At 42.9% G+C, this 21,054-nt stretch overlaps 2 long non-coding RNA genes across 2 annotated transcripts in view; one reads left to right on the forward strand and one right to left on the reverse strand.

The window, feature by feature from the left end:
- Nucleotides 1-298: 298 nt before the first annotated feature.
- On the reverse strand, nucleotides 299-7,725 carry LOC149449938 (uncharacterized). The gene is made up of 2 exons (XR_016315340.1): nucleotides 7,484-7,725; nucleotides 299-1,440 (listed from the first exon to the last, which is right to left on the reverse strand). It is a non-coding gene; the product is annotated as an uncharacterized LOC149449938 (long non-coding RNA).
- A 5,960-nt stretch (nucleotides 7,726-13,685) lies between these two features.
- The window catches only part of LOC149449939 (uncharacterized), a 59,379-nt gene continuing 52,010 nt past the window's right edge, over nucleotides 13,686-21,054 (forward strand). Inside the window, exon 1 of the long non-coding RNA XR_016315342.1 lies at nucleotides 13,686-13,857. This is a non-coding gene — a long non-coding RNA (uncharacterized LOC149449939). The remainder of the gene's footprint in view (nucleotides 13,858-21,054) is intronic.

Raw genomic sequence — 21,054 nt, forward strand, 5'->3', positions numbered from 1 at the left:
GACTGCCTGTGAAACCTCTGTAGGGTCCAGGTATTGCCTCATGCTACCAGTAGTGACACTGACCCTAGCCAAATACAAAACTAGTGAAAAGCAGTCAGAAATGATGAGTAGGGAAAAAAATGTCAGTGGCCTCCACTTGTAAAACCATTCCTGTTTTGGGGATCGTCTCATTGTTGCCCATCTCGTGCACCTGTTAATTCCATTACCACCAAAGCAGCTGAATCTGATTAACAACCCCCTCTGCTACTTAACTGACCAGATCAATATGCCAGGAGTTTAATTGACTTGATGCTATACGCTGATTAAAAAGTGTTGCTTTAATTTTTTTGAGTAGTATATATGAATATGATATCACAAAAGTGAATTATAACTCTGATCAGATACAAGGCATACTGCAAATTAACAATAGTAACTTTTGATTCATTATGAATGGGGTGCCAATGCATCACAAAACAAAAGGAAATGGACACAGTAATTCCTAATCTGTGTGGTGTGTGCCCTCTATGGTACAATGTATTGAGGTTACATTCACAAATCATTGTGCATTGTACTATGCAATACTACAATGCAAAAGCTTGAATCGGCCCCTAATAAAAATATAGGTGCATCAATTTGACTGGCTCAGGCTCCTCCTTCTGAACCATACTAGGCTACATGCCCTCAATGTGGGGAAGGGTTTCTTGCCAGGTGACCCCCCCTCCCTGGCAAAGCACCTTGTCCCCATTTTCACAATCGCTGGCGAAGTGGATGTGGGGGTCTGAAAAGGAAACTTATCCAAAATATGGAAGTCCTCTTTAAAATAAGGGGGGCCCTAAATATCTCCCTCCTACCTGAATGAGTAAGAGGCATATAGTACTACTGGTTATTCATTCACAAAATTACAATGTAATTAAACAAACCACACATTTGACAGCTGTTCTTTCTACCTGGTTACAAAACAGGCATGTCTTGATATGATCAATTCTGCATGTAAGAAAATAGGGGAAAAATGAGAAGACTGACAGAAAGTCTTTAAAAACAGCAAATCAAAAGCAGGGACTTTCCCAGCGTATGGAGAAAAACTGTTGTATTTGATAGTATCCAAACATTTCCTGCTTTAATCAATAATTTTATGGTCTGGAGTCAGACTAGAGTCAGTTGAATCAGAGTCTAGAGTCAGTAGAGAGGTTTCCACCAACCAGCAAGATAGGTATACAAACAGGTCACCCTGGTGGATGACGCAGGCTCACCCAAGGTGCATGACTGGAGTTCCTGATGGTGGAGATGGGTTTTCCTGCTTGTTAGTACCAGGTCATGGATCTCAGGATCGCCTCACCAGGAGGTGAGCAAGCTTGGGTCCAGTAGCAGATAGAGCGGGTAGGAAACAAGCGTAATCGAGGAACAAGCCAAAAAGTAAAGTGCGTAGACACAGCTGGCAGCAGAAGTGACAAGAGAGAGACACTGTAGAAGAATACAACAAAATGTGCAGTCAATATAAAAATAACAAAACTGAGAAATAAAACCCTACCACAAAAATATTGAATAGTGCAGTGTTTCTCAACTTCTTTTCAGTCAGGGCACCCTTTAGAATTGTGTACAATCTTGGGGCACACCAGTTGGAGGGCTTATTCACACCAGGAGGTGCCCTTTTTTTGTGTGCTCCAGAGCATCTAATTTTTAATGGGCTGCTCTATGATCATGAAACACACTAAAAAGGTGCCAGCATCATTTTTTAAAATGGCACCAAAACATATAGTACTACAGTACTATACGTTTTAGCAGGCGCAAACGCACATGCATTTGCTAAATGTGTGGGGATGCCATTAACAACTAATGGAACCCTCATGTGTCTGTAAAAGTCAGCGCACTTTTGTGCGATGTGGGAAAATGCACAATTTCACATGTTACCGCATTGCACCTGGTGTGAACAAACTCTAAAATGTAGTTTGTGAGGCAGACCTTTAAACCCTCACACCCAAACACAAACGTTTGTTACATCTCCACCATTATGTCCTTAGAACAATCCATCCCTTCCCAAAACTTACAGGTGGGAACTGGCTACAGGAGTGGATACAGCAGCAGAAAGGAGCACAGAGGTGAAAGGAGGAGTGGGCTGTGTTTTCCCCACCCCACCATCCTATCCCAGAAGGTGAACTCAAGGATGAGGTTTAGGTTGTAACCTTACTGCCCCGCAACTAATGGCTAGATCTAGGGGGGTGCTGGGGTGGGGTGTGCCACCCCCAGATTTCAGTTGTGCCCACCCAAGCCAGGTGCGCCCCCCCATGCTCATTGTGCCAATAATCAACAAGCTTCCCTCCCCCCACCATCCCTGCACTCAGAGCCGGCTGCAGTGAAGTGAAGTGAAGTCCGGACAGGAAAAGTGACAGCGGCAGAGAGGAGAGAGCAGAGAGGAGGTGCGGGCTTCTCTGTGATCTCCCTCCTCTTGTCATAACAGCGATTCTCCATACAGAAGGTTACACAGGATCGCTCTTAAATCTGACAGTGCACAGCTTGATTACCCACCCCCATCTCCTCCAAACACTGTCAACTCCTGGAAATGTGGAGGGGGGGGTAATCAAGCTGTCGGATCAAAGAGCGATCCTGTGTAACCTTCTGTATGGAGAATTGCTGTTATGACAGGAGGAGGGAGACCAGAGGGAACCTGCACCTCCTCATTACTCCTGTAGTTCCCACATGCAAGATTGGGGGAGGGGTGATGGGGGGCTGTTTGTGCTGGGAAGGGTAATTGGGAGGGATGTGTTAGGAGGCAGGGTCGGAGAAGATCTGTGTTAGGAGGGGGGAATTGGGGGTTGGGAGGATTAGTGCTAGGAGGAGGGAAATTAAGGGGGAGGGGTTGTGCTAGGAGGGGGATTTGAGGTGGGGGGATTGTACTAGGAGGGGGGAGTGGGGGGAATTTGTACTAGGAGGGGCGATTTGAGGGGGGTTCATTCTAGGAGGGGCGATTTGGGGGAGGATTTGTGCTTGGAGGGGAAATTTGGGGAGAGGAATTACACTAGGAGTGGAGTTTTAGGGGGATTTGTACTGGGGGGATTGGAAGAGAATATGTACTAGGAGGGGGGAATTTGGAGGGATAGTATGATTTTTTTGGGGGGCATGGAATATTTGAGGGGAATTAGGGGGGATTTGAGCTGGAAGGTGGGATTTAGGGACAAAGATTTGTGCTGGGAGGAGGATTTGGACTAGGAGGATGGGGAATTTTAGCATTTTTGGTTGCGTAGAATTTGGGTTTGCAGAGGGAATGTCTGCTTAGGGCATGAATGTGTTGATTAGTGCTAGTTTTTTGGGGGGGTGGAAGGTGGGGGCGCAGTTTGTCACCTTGATTGCTAGATGACCATGTCCCGGCACTGCCTGCACTGCATAAAAGGCACTGAACAAATCTTCTCCTCCCCACATAACACATGGCTGAGATTAGATTCCCTAACAGACACAGCATCGATCTGCACAAATGTGTAGCTGGCTGCAGTTGTAGTTCTGACCTGTGAAATTCCCTGATTAGATTGGCAGCTACAATAGCCAGCTACATACTGTGTGGAGTGATACCAATCTCAACTATGTGCTGTGTGGGGTGGAGGAGATCTCTTAAAGTGGAGTTCCACTCAAAAGCAGAAGCTCTGCATATTTTCCTCCTCCCCCCACCCCTAACTAATGGCCTATGTACACTGCCCTACAAACTGCTGACCCTATCCTCTGCCCTGCTGACCACCTGTACACTGTTATTCTGACTCTTACACACTGCCCTGTTAACTTTTCATCCTCTACCCACAAGGTTTTTCACTGCACCCCCAAATCAGACAGGCTAGATCCGGCCCAACTCCATCTCACCCAGAGAATGCTTTATATCTGTTAAAAAAAATACAAGGTGTTTGAGAATGTTGGCAGTGTTGAGCAAGCAACTCCCTGTGGTTACTATGCAGAGGGTTGCTGCTCAGCACTGGACATGGAAGATTGTTGCCATCATTGTATTAGGGTCAGTTACTACAGTGATTGACAGCTTGTAACAGCTTCCTGACTTGCATTGGTCCAAGCTGGACCAAAGTAACTATGCAAAAAACAGGAATCTCCAGTGGAACTTTAAATTACATTCATATTACAGCTCACATTTTTTTTCAGCACTTCTCCAGCTTCTTATTTAAAACTGTAGATAGGATGACAACCTCTGCAGGGCCATATGCTCATCCCAGATCGATGTGATCAGGACCCTGCAACAGGCTGACTCTGCCTACATCTGGAAGTCGGAACCTGCTGCAGGACAGTGAAGCCTATGAGATGTTTTGCAGAAACCTGCTAATAGGCAGCTGCTAAGACATTTAACCTATGTTGACATTCCAGTGCTGAGGAAACAGAGGCCAACTCCTGCAATGTTTACTGATGGCTGGAGTGTTGTTACATCAGCGCAGAATAGTCAGCATAAGTGGCTAACACTGTGAGCAGAGTGTTTTCATTACCTGGCACCCGATGTTCTAAGAGCCCTTTGGGGTCATTTCCTGTATACACACAGGACAGGAGGGAGGAGCTGGAAGGGGGTAGAACACAGCCCATAGCTCATCCATGCTCTCTCATCCTCTGTCACTAATCCGGTTTTCAACCCAGGAAGCCGTGTGGGTGCCCATTAGTCCTTAGCAACCGATGATGTCATCAGTTGACAGGGCAGCAGGCAGCCCACAAAGCACAAAATAGTTCTGTCCTTTAATGCCAGTTTGAACAGCACCAGACTGACACCTCTGCTAAAAAAAAGAAAAGAAAAAAGGCTGAGCCAACAGTGAAACATGCATAATATTAGTTGGGACAGTTATTTTACCCTATTTGCTGCGGCACCCCTGAAGACACTGTGGCACACCAGGGTGCTGCGGAACCTCTGTTAAGAAATCCTGGAATAGTGTATATCAAACAAGCATAGGCTAATGTGGACACATAAGAGCAAAACAATAACAAGTCCATTCAATTGCTCATAAATCTGTACCTACTGGTGCTTGTAAGGTAAAACAAAAGAGAAGAATCCTCCACCATCATCCCAATAACACAGCCTCTTACCAAAAAGGGATTTGACCACCTTAGGAATGGTCAAATACTGCAGCTTTAAACCTCCTGATAAGAGTCATCAATCAATTCACTGCAAAAGACAAAAGTCCATCCAGTTCAACCAAAAAAAAAAACAGAAGTTATAAATCTACACCACAGTTGATCCAGAGGAAGGCAAAAAAATCCAGCAAAGCATGATCCAATTTGCTCCTGCAGGGGAAAAAATTAATTCCTGATCCCCCGAAAGGCAATTGGATATTCCCTGGATCAACTTTACCTATAAATGTTAGTATAGCACTCACCCCCGAAGGAGCATCTGGAATTAACGGGCACTTCTGTCCCTGCTTCAGTGATGAACCATTTTCTATTATACAGTGAGGAACAGAAGTATTTGAACACCCTGCGATTTTGCATGTTCTCCCACGTAGAAATCATGGAGGGGTCTGAAATTCACATTGTAGGTACATTCCCACTCAGAGAGACAGAATTTAAAAAAAAATTCAGGAAATCACATTGTATGATTTTTAAAGAATTTATTTGTCTTGCACTGCTGAACATAAGTATTTGAACACCTAAGAAACAGCAAGCACTCTGGCTCTCAAAGACCTGTTACTGTGCCTTTAAAACATCCACCTCTACTCCACTTGTTAATCTAACTTAGTAGCACCTGTCTGAGCTCGTTAAAGACACCTGTCTACCCCACAGTCAGTCAGATGCCAACTACTACCATGGGCAAGACCAAAGAGCTGTCAAAAGACACCAGAGACAGAATTGTGGACCTCCACAAGGCTGGAAAGGGCTATGGGGCAGTTGCCAAGTAGCTTGGTGAAAATAGATCAACTGTTGGAGCAATTGTTAGAAAATGGTAGAGGCTAAAGACGACTGTCAGTCTTCCTCAGACTGGGGCTCCATGCAAGATCTCACCTCGTGGGGTATCACTGATGATAAGAAAGGTGAGGGATCAGCCCAGAACTACAAGGGAGGAGCTGGTCAATGACATGAAGAGACCTGGAACCACAGTTTCAAAGGTCACTGTCGGTAGAACACTACGCCGTCATGGTTTCAAATCATGCATTGCACGGAAGGTTCCCCTGCCCTGTCATCACATGTCCAGGCCCGTCTGAAGTTTGCCAATGATCATCTGGATGATCCAGAGGAGGCATGGGAGAAAGTCATGTGGTCAGATGAGACCAAAGTAGAACTTTTTGGTCTAAAATTCACTCGTCGTGTTTGGAGGAAAAAGAAGGATGAGTTGCATCCCAAGAACACCATCCCTACTGTAAAGCATGGGGGTGGTAACATTATGCTTTGGGGGTGATTTTTTGTGAAGGGGACAGGACACTGCACTGTATTAAGGAGAGGATGAATGGGGCCATTTATTGTGAGATTTTGAGCAACAACCTCCTTCCCTCAGTCAGAGCATTGAAGATGGGTCGTGGCTGGGTCTTCCAACATGACAACAACCCGAAGCACACAGCCAGGATAACCAAGGAGTGGCTCCGTAAGAAGCATATCAAGGTTCTGGAGTGGCCTAGCCAGTCTCCAGACCTAAATCCAATAGAACGTCTTTGGAGGGAGCTGAAACTCAGTGTTGCTCAGCGACAGCCCCGAAACCTGACAGATCTAGAGGAGATCTGTGTGGAGGAGTGGGCCAAAATCCCTGTTGCAGTGTGTGCAAACCTGGTCAAGAACTACAGGAAATGTTTGACCTCTGTAATTGCAAACAAAGGCTTCTGTACCAAATATTAACACTGATTTTCTCAGGTGTTCAAATACTTATGTTCAGCAGTGCAAGACAAAATTTATTCTTTAAAAATCATACAATGTGATTTCCTGAATTTTTTTTTTAATTCTGTCTATCAGAGTGGGAATGCACCTACCATGTGAATTTCAGACCCCTCCATGATTTCTATTGCAGGGTGTTCAAATACTTCTGTTCCTCACTGTATATATTTCACAGTACACCAGTACACCTTGTGGGAAGTTTTAGAACAGGTTTAATAAGACAGGTAAAACTCTGCAAATAGACTGCAAATTAACTTGGAAATATCAGTTAAATGCACTGAATACACAAACCTTCTAGAATTGGCACAATAACATCAATAAACACAATATTCCTGTATACACAGTACATATATACCGGTATAGCTATAGATTAGAATTAACCCCTTGCAAGTATAGCAGCAATATGTCCCCAGCTAAACTGACATCTCTTTAGGCTCAGTCCCAAATTCACTTCTAATACTGTGGGATTGTAACACTGTGTTGCACAGGCCTGTGTTAATGAATCGGTGGAGTGCTCTTAAGGGCTGACATGTCACTGGTTAGCAGTTGCTCACCACATTCAAGAAGAATAGTCTCCAGGGGTTACCTCCTTGAAGGGATGATGAATGGGGCTCTGTCTCTCTGCTAGTTTTTTTGTGTTGTCAATTGTTGGTGCTGCACAATCTCTGAGGTGCCTCACCTGGGATGGCCTCCTCTGTGATTTCCAACACTCTGACCTCTCTCTGTGGTGGGAGATGTCGTTGCTGTCGGTAACTGCCATCACGGGTGACTGGTACCAATGATCACAGTTGCTGCTGACTTCAGCTGCTGTAGATAACCATTGTCCTTAGCAACCTCTGCTGTTCTGGAAACAGTGTACTTCGACAGTAGGGGCTGCAGACTAGCTCCCACATGTCCTCTGAAAAGGCACACGTGGCTCCTCCACCCCCTTTCCTCCTTGCAAAGCATCCTGGTCTTGTAGTTTTGTGCAGTATAAAGTTACATTGTCTGCCTCTGTAATGAAACTGCAACTCCCACAAACACTCCAGTACTGCTGAGAGCTGAGCCAATCAAACCCTTTCTGACAATATGCAGTCCTAAAAGGGGAAACAGTTTTTTAAAAGGGAAACAGCAATGGCCCCACTACATTAATAACCAGTTATATTCTGTGTATCCAAGAATGAATCCAGGCATTTTTTAAAGTAATCCACTGAGCTGGTCAGAACCACAGGGAGTCTATTCCACATTTTCACAGCTCTTACGGTGAAGAAACCTTTCCGTATTTGGAGATTAAATTTCTTTTCTTCCAGACAAAGAGTGCCCCCTTGTCCTCTGTGATGACCTCAGGTGAATAACTCTACACCAAGTTCACTATATGAACCACTGATGTATTTATACATGTTGATCATATTCTCCCTTAATCTCCTCTTCTCAAGAGAGAATAAATTCAGTTCCTCTAATCTGTCCTCATAGCGGAGCTCCTCCATGCCTCTTATCAGTCTGGTTGCCCTTTTCTGTACTTTCTACAGTTCCCCAATGTTCTTTTTGTGAATTGGTGCCCAAAATTGAACTTAATATTCCAGATGAGGTTTTACTAATGATTTGTACAGGGGTAAAATGATCTCTTTCTATAACTCTTAATACAAGAGAGGATTTTGCTCGCTTTAGAAACCGCAGCTTGGCATTGCATGCCGTTAGTAAGCTTGTGATCTACCAGAACTCCCAGATCCTTCTCCATCATTGATTCCCCCAGTTGTACCCCTCCTTGTATATAGTATGTATGCATATTCTTAGCATAACCTTACATTTATCAACATTAAACCAAATTTGCCACATAGCTGCCCAATTAAACAGTGCATTGAGGTTGGCTTGTAAATTGGAGACATCTTGTAAGGATGTTATTCCACTGCATAGCTTGGTGTCATCTGCAAAGACTGAAATGGTATTTTTAATCCCAGACCCTATATCCTTTTTAAATATATTAAAAAGTAAGGGTCCCAACACTGAACCTTGGGGTACACCACTAACAAAAAGAGGGGGGCTGTGAAAAAGAGATTCACAAAAAAGTGGTTACATCATGGACAGAATGCGATACTCAGAATAATTCCCCAAAATTATGCTTTATTACACAGTAATTATAGACAATAGGGTAAATACCCTGGTTCACCATCACCTCAGTATGAGATAATACAAAGAGACCAAAAATCACATAAAAACAACATCAAGACTGGTCTTAATATTCATGTGCTGCATATGTAATGACAGAAACCTGTCTAGTGCATTTGCAGCACCAGCATATTGGTTACACCACCAGCAGGGGGTGTGTCAAAAAATTGTACCATCAGGTATAATACTGTACAACGTTATGCAATAATGGCTGATAACAGGCAACATATATTAATAAAATTACCCATAATCCAATCAAGGCAATGTGGGTGAAAAATTGAAAATATAAATGGGGGTACGGATGCTCCTAAAATAGCAGGATGATAGCAATACAGCCCCTATTAAGGGCATGAGTGAGTGGTGGACATGTACAGATTCACAGTGGACATGCCCATATGTATAGATGCAGAGTCATGCATGAAGGAATCACTGTTGGTATTCTTAATGAGATAAAGATGATGAAGATGGCAGGGCCCTGCTTCAAGGGGTTTCTTCACCACAACATGCGGACTATAAACCACCTTAATATAGATGATAGTATGAAGCCTGCTGGGTCCTCCGTTTCTTGTAATGTATAATTGGTGCCTTGCACCTGGATAGTGATTCATATTGTCCCCATCCTGCAATAAATTAATGACAAATGGACAGTCAAATCAATATGTATTCTTGCTGATGTATGTGTAGAGTGGTGAATAAACACCTTGTCATCTACTGTAGCTGTGTGACAGTTCACTCACCACCCAAGCCATAGGTGATACTTTCTGGAAGTTTCCTCCGTCTGGATTACCAGGCATAGTCCCAGGAACAGCCGTTACCATCGGGACCGTGACTGGCGGGCTCCGTTCTCCCCTTGGTGCCTGTGCAGCCTTGCACAGCTCGTGGTGCACAAATATGGCCACTTCCCTGCTGGTCAGTGTGTATGACGCCAATGCATATGACCGAAAGTGACGTATCTGACGTATGACGCCAATGCGTTTCACCGATGGGCTATCTCACTCTGCTTCATCAAGAACAATGAGACGTCTGCCTTTCAGCCTCCTATTTATACTGGGCTCAATACCGCCCATATATACAAATCGGTTGCTGGCAATCATTCTCAATGGGAAAAGGAGCTAATAACTTAGCAAGACAGCTGGTTATATGACTCAATTAAAAGAGTAGACACCTGGGCACACCGAGAGGGAGGAAAAATTTCCTACTTTCTTATGTCATTAAGAGGGATCAAATGTCTGCTACCAAACTTCCCACAAGATGGTGCTACTAATTTATAATTCTACACACTTGACTATTTTTCTAAAAATACTTGGAGATCACACTCAATATTCAACCCTTTTGGGAATAGAGTATCAAGTTTATAAATCCAATATTTCTCACGTTTTAATAGTTCTCTATCAAAGTCACCTCTCCTCTGAGGGAAATTTAGTGCATAAATACCTTTCACTTTAGTACCCTCTAATTTACCTCCATGGCATTTAGCATAATGCTGAGCTAAATTGCTTTCGGGTCATTGGACCTAATATCTCTAAAATGTTCACCTATTCGTACCTTAAGCTGCCTTTTAGTTTTACCAATATACATTTTTTTTACATGGACAGTAACGGTCAGTCTGATATGCCCGTTTTCTAGCTTTTCTAATCTGAGAGTGAGAATATTCCCATTCCCTAAACCTTTTATAACGGTCCTGTGCCTCTATCCTAAAGTCATTAATATTTGAACAGTTTCTTCGACACCTCAGAAATTGTCCAACTGGAATCCCAGTAATCAATGAACGTGGATGATAACTCCTGGCCTCTAGTAGGGTGTTAGCTGCAGTTGGTTTTCTGAACGTTTTGGTGAGGAGCCTGTCACCTTCAAGTCTAAGTTCAAGGTCGAGGAAGGAAATACGCCTTTCATCAAAGACATACGTGAGTCTGATATTGAAGGAGTTTTGATTTAACTCCTCCAGAAAAAGTTTTAATTCCTCCAATGATCCCCTCCATACGAGGAAGACATCATCAATGTATCTCAACCAAATATGAACATGTGCAAGAAACATTGGTGATCTATAAACAACCTGCTCCTCCCAGAAACCAAGTGCAGACAGGCATAGGCCGGGGCCCATGGTGCCCCCATACTAGTGCCTCTAATCTGTTGGTAAAAAGTATTGTTGAATTGAAAAAAATTGTGTTGCAAAGCAAATTCCAGTAGCTCACTTATAAACTCATTTTGTCCCCCCATATTGGGATACGATTTATCGAGCAAAAATTATGCTGATCTTAGTCCACATTCATGTATTCATATATAATTTTTTCTAATACATCTTTAGTATATCTAACATAGGAAGAAAGATTAGGAACCATATCCTTGAGGAACAGGTCAACATATTTTCCCGTTTTCTCAAGGGGGCCCTGTATAGCAGAGAAAATTGGCCTTTCTGGGGGATTTTTCAAATCCTTATGTATTTTAGGAATAATATAAAAGGTAGGGTAATTAAACTCTTCTATCCTCAGATATTCAAACTCATTTTTAGTGAGAAGGCCAGCCTCTTTACCCAGCATCAAAATAGAATTTAGTTTTTTAACCACAATAGGAAAGGGGTTAGCAGTTAATTTACTGTATGTGTATGAGTCAGCTAATAGGCGCTTCACCTCCTTTACATAGTTCTGTTCATTTAAAATAACTACATTCCCACCTTTATCACTTCTTTTAATTATAATATTGTTTACCTCTTTTAACTCTCTAAGGGCCCTTCTCTCCTTTTTAATGAGATTGTCACCTATTGGCATTTTCCACTCAAGATTCTTAGGATGTCGCTACTAAGTTAAGGAATGCTGCTATCCTCATATTAGAATGTATTTTAGGCATTTTAGTCGATCTGATATTCAAATCAACTCTTCTAACTACATCATGATGATTGTCCTCCTCTAGTTCATCCTCATTGTGGTCATCACTTTTCTCCATGAGGGATATCAGCATCTCCAACACTTTACGATCCTCCATGGATGGATCCAAACCCAAATCCTCTAAATTTTCAGGGTTACTATGTACCAATCTCAAGTATACTTTTCTTAGGAATAAATTGACATCTTTAAATACTTCAAATTCTTCCACGGGGGTCACCGGTGAAAAGGACATACCTTTATTCAACAAAGTAATATGTTCATCTCTGAGTGAAAAATCTGCCAAATTAATTACTTTTTTGTCATGTGGATTATTATCAACTACCTTTTCTGACTCCTTGTTCTGCCCTTGTCCTCCTGTTGTTTGTTTTTTTAAGGATTCCTCTGGTGTTTTTTAAGGATTACACCACTAACAACCCTAGACCATTCAGAGTATGAATCATTAACCAGTGCTCTCTGAATACAATCTTTTAGCCAGTTTTCTATCCATTTACATACAGATTTTTCCAAGCCTGTAGATTGTACCTTACACATTAGCCGTGTGTAGGGAATCCAGTGTCTAATAACCCAGATCTCTTCTCAAGATGACATTCATTAAAGAGAAAGCAAGGCCATCTCATGTAGTGTAGTAAAACTGCAAGAATTAATTTGTTAAAAGTATTGCACTTACATAAATTAATATAAAAGTCAGCATATCACAGATATATTTCAAGCCAACAAGACATCTGTGGTCCATACCAGTGCATGAGGATGTCACGTGCCGTGACTCCACGCGTTTCATCATCAACAAACGTCGTCGGGAGTGACATTGGCTGGAGAGAGCACAATAATCTGACTAACAAAGTGCAAATATCATGGCTTTAATAGGAGTTTCATGGGAGGAGCAAAGGGTTCAAGACAAACGAGGTTCAAGGCAGGAGTATTCAAAGAATTGTCCAGGGAGCTGTCCAGCATTCCAGGTGGCTTAGCAAGAAGAGACTTTGGCAGACACAACAGAGTTTCTAGTTTCAAATCCAGGTCCTGACACTTAAGCCGGCCATACATTATACAAATTTCTTGTACAATCTCCTTTAGATTTACCTTCAATTGTGCATTGCAAGGGCATGCCTGATTGGATACAAATTGAAAGTGTTGTTTAGTTTTGACCTCATATTATATGGTTTTTGGTAAATTTAAAGGACAATTGTACAATAGGATTGTATAATGTATGGCCAGCTGCCGAGGGCAGCTGCTTTCTTTTAATCCTTGGTTATGTTCCTGTTTAAGCTGATGTCATGACTGCTGCCCAGTTTCCTGTTGCAGGATGACTCCTTTCTCATGCAGCGTCCTATGCAGCCACCCTTGAATGCGGGGAATAGAGCTGTATCTCTCTACAGAGTGCACATGATTTACTAAAACTGGAGAGTGCAAAACAGGGCTGCCACCAGGGGGGACAGCCCGTACACATGTAGGGGGGCCCAGGCATCATGAGGGTCCAGGCCACACAGGCCCAGGGCTGTCTTAACGCACAAGCACTGCCCCAGGTGCAATTTTACCCCCAGCAGTTTCTGGTACTCTGTAAACATGTGAAAAGTTCAAGGGGGAGCTGTCAATAATGACAGCCCTGCCTGCAAACTGTACAATTCAAACTGTATGTGCATAATGCAACAGCCAGCCGTTCCATATGAGCTGAGCTTGGAATGCTGTGTTTAAACATCTCGGGAGCCTGGCATTTTCCCGTCGCTGCTTGCACCTCAAAGTGCTTACTGAGAGGGGTCTACTCCCCACACTGCCTACATAGTATATACTGGCAGGGCTGAGCAGAGGAGAGACAGATCAGAATATGCAAGGTGTGTGTCATCTCTCCCTCCCTCGGCTAAGAAGCATGAGGAAAGTCCCAGGAGCTGCACAGCAGGAGTCTGGACATGCCTTTGCTCTTCAGATGGTCACAATAAGCCTGAAACTTTACTCCTGAATACTATGCCCTTTCCAGATCACAGAGCTCTGTATTCCTAACAAGATTCCTGATGGAATGCTCCCCTGGGATAAGGTCAGCAGAGAGACAGACAGTGCTTGAGCAGTGGAAAATGTGTATGTGTGCATGTGTACCTTCCTGCCCCCCTGTACTGTACTTCCTGCCTCCTCCCATACTATTCCCTCCTGCCCACTCTGTACTGTGCCCTCTTGCCCCCCCCCCCCGTACCATGCACTCCTTTCTGCCCTGTACTGTGCCCTCCTGCCAACTCTGTACCAACTCTGTACTGCTCCCCTTGTCCCCCCATACTGTGCCCTCCTGCCCACTCCATACCGTGCCCTCCAGCTCACTCTGTACTGCTACCAGTGTCACCCCATACTGTGCCCTCCTGTCCAGTCTGTACTATGCTCTCCCACCCAGTCTGTACTGAGCCATCCTTCCCAGTCTGTACTGTGCTCTCCTGCCCGCCTTGTACTGTGCCCTCCTTCCAACCCTGTACTGTGTAGTCATACATAAATACAGGCCACTGGAGAAGCATTTATGAAGGGGGGGGCAATGTGTACAGGGGGATGGTGTAAAAAAAGGAGTGGGAGCAATGTAGAGATGTGCTGTGTGTATCCTGCAGGATTGCTCAGTGCTTACTGTGGACTGGTCTGGAGAAAGGTTGTTTGACATCACACTGGTAAATTGATTGATAATGTTGCTGGATGTGGGTCTGTGTTGTGACTGTCTTTTCGTTGGATTGGGCTCTTTGTGACTGTCTTTGTTGGATTGGGCGGTCTCTTATCTGGATTGGACTGTCTCTTTGCATATATGGAGGATGTCTGTTGGTTTGGGATGTCTCTTTGCTGCTCTTTAGCCAAAATAGAATTCCCTTCTGTTAAATCTTGAAAGCACTGATGACTTGAAATACACTTTTCATATATTAAGTTGCAGAGCTGGCTCTCTAAATTAGACAGATTAGTTGCCAAAGGCCTCGCACTCACAGGGTTCTCGCAACCGCTTAATTTTCCTAGCAAAGCTGGCTCCGGTTTCAGATGCACCCTTCGCTGGCCAGTACAGCCAGGAGACACATCTAACCAAGCCGAGTTTTGCTAGGTTAAATGGTATGAAAGGTAGGGGAGACATTGGAGTCTATTAGACTACTAATGTCTCCATAAAGAGAACTTGCCACCTGCCCAATGCTATCACATGGGGGGGGGGGGTTAACCCCTTGTGATAGCAATCAAGTAAAAATAAATACAGTTTTAAAATTAAATATTATAATAAAATATATAAACTTTTTTTTAATTGCTGTAACCCCCATAGCCTCACACACCTGTGCAAATGTAAGCCTAGGGTGTGCATACGTATGTAAATTATGGTCACACCATGCGCTTGACATATCGCCGCCAACATCAGAGTGAGAACAATAATTCTAACGCAAGAGCTTCTAGTTAGCTCTAAACTGATGACCTGTAAAGGCTTTTAAAGCATCACCTATAGTGATTATTGGTCACCATAGTTTTTGGCAATATTGCAGGTGCATGCACTTTTAAGGACATGAAAGGTTTGGTATCTCTTTACTCATGCAACCTCATCTTTTAAATTTTAACCAACAATTGATTTTTTGTGTTGCCTAGAGCATCACAAAACCTAAATACACCACTGGGCCTGAGTGAGGCCTCATGTCTAAATTTTGCCTAAGGCCTCACAAAGCCTAGATCCCCCTCTGCTAAGTTGTAAGAGTGTTAAAGTAAAAGTGGGTGCACTGAAGAACTTGATGGGATGGTCAGTGGGTGCATTCGGTGGGAAGGCCAGTGGTCGGACCCTGGGGAATGTTGGATGTCAGGCCCGGGATGGGGGGGCATGCCTAAAACTGTGTAAGGGGCCCCAAAATTTGATGGCTGCCCTGGTGCAAAATCTGGTACAATTCTGCATAGAAAACAGTTTCCATGCTCAAAATAATGCAAATATTAACTACTCAGATATGCATATTACATATGTCAGTCTCTGCTTTTCCATCTGTGAATCTAATCTGCAGGATACAATTCCCAACTTCTTACAAATATCCAGTAGGGTTATGTGCAGCATAGATCGATGTTGCTGACATATTGTACAGTATATGAGAAATGACTTTGCAATACTATAAAAAGCTGGAATCCCATAAGCAAATTTGCACTTCAGTTACTTGAGTGCAATATGATAACCCATAGGAATATACTGTAGTGTCATCATAAAGTAGCAGATAGTTTAATTTATGCTGCTCATTTTCTGGCTTACATGTCAAGTACTGTTTGGTTCATACAGTAGCTTAACAAGCAAAATATAATTTGCAGACTTCAAAATAGGAATAGCCCTTTCATAAACTGCTAGAATATTAGCAAGCATAATTACAGTAAAAGTCTGTGACCATAAATCTGTAGCTATAACACATTCAGGAAGGGCAAGGCGTCCCAACCACAGAAGGTCACATAACATAGGTCACTCAGATCATGTGCTTGAAGTTTACCTTTTGATTCACGATTATTTCATGTTTATTCAGACCCACATAGTGATGTCTGCATTTCATATAAAGTGCTTACTAAGTTATTTTACTTTCATGAGGTTTCCAGCTAAACTGGTAACTCTGAGAGAACTTGTTCTGCAGCATATTAGTTTGCCTAGTATAATTGGAAGCATAGAATTATTATTCTACTGGTAAAACAGTAAAGCTGGCCATACATGAATCAGAATTTTGTTGGCTCAGTAGGGACTAGGTAAATTGCAATCCATGTATGGGAACTGTGGCTAAATAGAAGTCGCCCTGGTTACCATCACACAGTGCATGCATCCCCACCATTTCTGTCTCACTGCCTTGGATGGGCAGATCCTTGCTTTCAACTTTCCATTGTCCCAGTAAACTGAGTTTCTCTCCCTCTGCTGGAGGGCTGGAAGCTAGGCTTCAAAGCTTCTGGTACCAAAAAAGAAAAAAATTGACATGGCACTCATTCCAAGTGCCCATAGAAATGGGTCTAGAAAGTAGAAGGAAATGCTAGACTATTGCTGCATATCACAAATATGGTCTATACAGTGCAAATAAAAATGTTGGTATCAAATAAATAAACTGGCCAATTAGGCGGCCCAGGCATACCTCACAAGGTGTTAGTCCAATCCCTGGCATTTCCCATGACTTGGCAGTTCTCTAGTATGTCCTGGTGGACTGATGGGTGTAGCAGTCCTCCTACGCACTCCACAGCTTCATGGTATCCTGTTCTTGAATTGGGAACTCCTCCCCAGACCCAACTTTCCCCCTTTATAAATATCACAGGTCGGGTAGGCTGAGCCCAAAAAAACACCTGGGCATAAACTATTATCCACTTCCTCAGCCTATAATTTTATGTAATACATGTGAATATTTTACTTACTATACAATGAGCTCTTTGCGCTGTTTTTTTCTGAGCTTCTGCATTCTTGGGTCAGTTTGAAGTGCTTATTCAAAGGTGGTGCTACATATCTCAACAAAGTGTCCCATGGTGAACAAGGACAGCTTACACTTGAGGAGTCCACTAGGTCAGAGAGGACTATGTACGCAACCAGAGACTGTGTCTTGGCAGCCTTTGCAGTATTACGAGTGACTGCTAATACTTGCAATACATTGCCAACAAATTTGAAAAATAGACATGTAGTACATGTATGTACTACACATTGCCCAGTTTTCAAATACCTTCATCTTTACACACTAAATTAGCATGTCCAGAAGGTGCAGTTGGTAAATCCTGGGTGTCATCAGAAGGCTCATAGTATAGGACCAGAGTCCGCATATCTGCACCTAGCAGAACCAGTGTGCGATTCTTTTCTAAGCCTCCGGCCTCTCCTATCCAATTCCCCACCCTTCAATTCAAGAAATCCCATGCACTAGATACACAACTCCGACTCCAGCGAGTGTAAGGAATTTCTCTGGGATGACATTACTTTCTCCCACCAGCTCAGGGCAAAGGAGTATGAATTCTGTGCCAGTGTCTCAGTAATGGACAATGACATTCTATAGGTTTGTGTTGCTGCTTGCCACTTGCGAACAGCAGAGAGGAATAGGCGCTGGCTGGCTGTCCGTCTTCCTGGCCAGCTGTCCGTCTTCCTGGCCAGGTGCAATTGCATCCTCTGCTTAGGAGAGGTTCTTGAGGCATTTGGTCTTCCCACAAGTGTAGCTTTTGTGGGTATCAGTTGACTTGATACCAGGAGATTTAGGTGCTACTCACTGGGAGGCTTGGCTCACAGACATAGCAAGGGCCACTGTTGGTGATTTCCCTCCTTCCCAGCTACAAGAGGGAGCCCTGCAGTGGTCAGATACCAGAGTGTTTATTGTAGGTATTTGCTATTTCTGCTGCCACTTTGGAAGACTGAGGCTTGAAACTCAAAGGAATCTTTTTTTAGTCCTTTAGTCCACTGCTGCAATGTGATTGATACTTTATATTTATAGTGTCCTTTATGATCTCATAATCTTTATTATTCTTGATGAGTAATGCCACATAGGCCTCCAGGGCTTTTCCGGTCAACCATGGCAACAGATACTGGGCCCACTGACAACATGTTCATTTGTTTTTTTTTTTTTTTTTTAAGAAAGCAAGTAGTACATTGCTGGAGCCTAACTCTCTTTCATGGCATTTGGCAGCTTTCTTCTTTTAGCCACAGCTCAATGCTCTCATCTCTCTCAGTCTGTTTCTGTTCATCCTCTCTCAGTCTGAGCCTTTAGAAACTGCTGGTATGCCATAGAATATGTAGCCATTATCTGCTGTAATGCTTCCTGCAGCCGAGGAGGGTCAATGTTGGAGACAGGCTGGTGCTAGCAGGTTCAGGCTGTGGACCAAAGGTTGCATTCAATGGTAAATTACCGGTAGGTTCATTCTTTGTACCTTCACCCAACTGGAGTGTACCAGAACCACTTGTACTTTAAACAGACACAACCACTTCCCCTGCAGGCTCCTCCAGGATGTGCTGTGCCTGGATTTCTGCATATTACAAATCAGTTCCCCTTTTGATTTGCCATGTGTTTCAGTCTGTCTTTATTCATTATATATACACAGTATAAAGATATATAAAATGATGCACCTTTTTATATCCAATAACTGCTTCCACAAAGCTTACAGTCCTTTAGTGAAGGATTAGTTATTTATCTAATGCTTTAAATAGAACAATCCTGCCAAGCTGTCAACCTGATGTGACAATAGCAGAACTATCCTACTGCTACCACCGAAATGTGACAGTTACCTATTTGACAGTGTAATACTTGACTCTTCCATGTTCATTCATGGTCAGGGAGATCAGCAAATGATCTCCCTCCATTACACCTGATTATATCCACCATGATGGCTCCAGGCCCATAGGTGGGACAACTGAGTCCAGAATACATGTGGGGGCAGTCAGGAGAGGAGTGGTAACTTTGAAAGGTAATATAAGTGATTTGGCATTGCTCACAAGTTGTATCTGGACCTTTTAGCAGTGGTGTGGCACTTCAATTTCAACTCTTACCTTTTAAAAAAAAAATGACCTGGGATTCCCTTGCCCTTTGTTTACATTCATATGTGAGCTGAGAAATATCATTGGTGGTAAGAGTTTATTGGGAGCACTGGATGTTGCGATTGATGACGGGTTTATACTGTCGCTTTTTTTCTTTTGTTAATAAACTTTTAACTGCTTGCCTACCATGGCAATTTTTACATTTTTCACATGCATGTTAAAATCTGCATTTTTTTTAATGGGAAATTACTTAGAACTCCTGAACACTATATATTTTTGAAATGCAGAGGACCTGGAGAATAAAAACGGCAGCTGTCTATAGGCGATGCTTTAAAAGCCTTGGTTATCATCAATTTAGAGTTAAAAATAAGCTATAGCAAGAATTTTTATTGTGTGTGGTGCGATCACCACGTACATACTCTATGTGCATATGCATTTGCTTAGATTGTAAGCTCTATCAAGCAGGGCCCTCTGATTCCCATTGTATTAAAATTGTGTTGTAATCCGACAGTCTAGCTTTATGGTATGCATAAAATGCTGGTGTGACATACATGTACAGATTTGAGTAGATAAGATGTGATCAGTAGCAAGATGTAATTGTAAACGTAGTTGCATGCCTTGTTATTAAAGAAATATTCAGTCATAGGTACTCAGACAGATGGTCATCAATTAGCTGATCAATTAGCATCTTAAAAGACTTCCAGCATCCTCTGGATGTGACACTTAAGTGCTAATAAGATTTTGTCACCTTCTGGGGAAACTGGTTTAAAGGAAATGGCTGGAGACAGTTCAGCTTCAGATGACCAGGGGAGCTAAAAGAATATACATACATCAAAGAAGTATGTTTCATCCCTTATTAAAGCTAAAATATTAGTTGCAGAGAGATGAAAATACTTCCTTCTTATAGGGCATTATGTGCGTCACACCAACGTATAAAAACCATATTTGTGGATTAGGTAGAAGGCCAGGAAAATGCAGGAAATGGTTAGGTGGCGCTGGAGTGCGACAGTCGAACAGTGTTTGGTACTGTCGCAATCGGACTGATGCGCTGGTGTCGGAAATCCAATCCCCGACTTGGTGTTTCAAGCCGGTCTTGGTCCGATTGAACTTGGGCAGGTCAGCACCCAGAACATCCTGTAGGCAGGTACAGGTATACAAATGAAGAAAATATAGATGCCGCACTCTATCAAGACCTATTACCTGTATATAGTCTAAAAACTGTATTTGCATTAAATCTCTAATAGCTGCATGATCTCTTATGTGTAACCATACATGATTGTAATACCAATAAATACCCAAACATGTGATACTACATCCCCCCGACGAAGCCACGAATCCCTCTGGAGATACGCGTTGGGGAGGGGCAGTGACATCACCACGCATCCTTACACGGCAAGCACTGGTAGTGTATGCGAGCACACCCGAGAGGCTGGTCTTCACCGCTTTAAGCGGCTATTATACAAAGTGCAGATTGTTTTTAATCAATGTGAGTGCATATTGAGCGCATATTAAAGTCTTTATTTTTAGCAACGATAAAGCACTATGCACTTTTCTCTATTTACATGATCCGTATGAGGAATGCTTTAAGGGCTGGATCAAGGAAAGATCTGAGGCGGGAGAGATCCATATGACCATTCAGGCTTACATAATAGCCCTCTATCTGCAACCTTCACCTGCATCACCTCATGCTGATTGGAAGGAGAGCACACAGATATTTTATCCCTGCTGAACTCTGCACCAAGTTTGTTCTGCATTTTTGCACAAAATTCATTGAATTTTTACCTTTTATTTATTTTC

Source organism: Staurois parvus, unplaced genomic scaffold (genome assembly GCF_062004578.1).
Source record: "Staurois parvus isolate SC_StPar_1 unplaced genomic scaffold, SC_StPar_1.0 ptg000594l, whole genome shotgun sequence".
NCBI classification, from domain to species: domain Eukaryota; kingdom Metazoa; phylum Chordata; class Amphibia; order Anura; family Ranidae; genus Staurois; species Staurois parvus.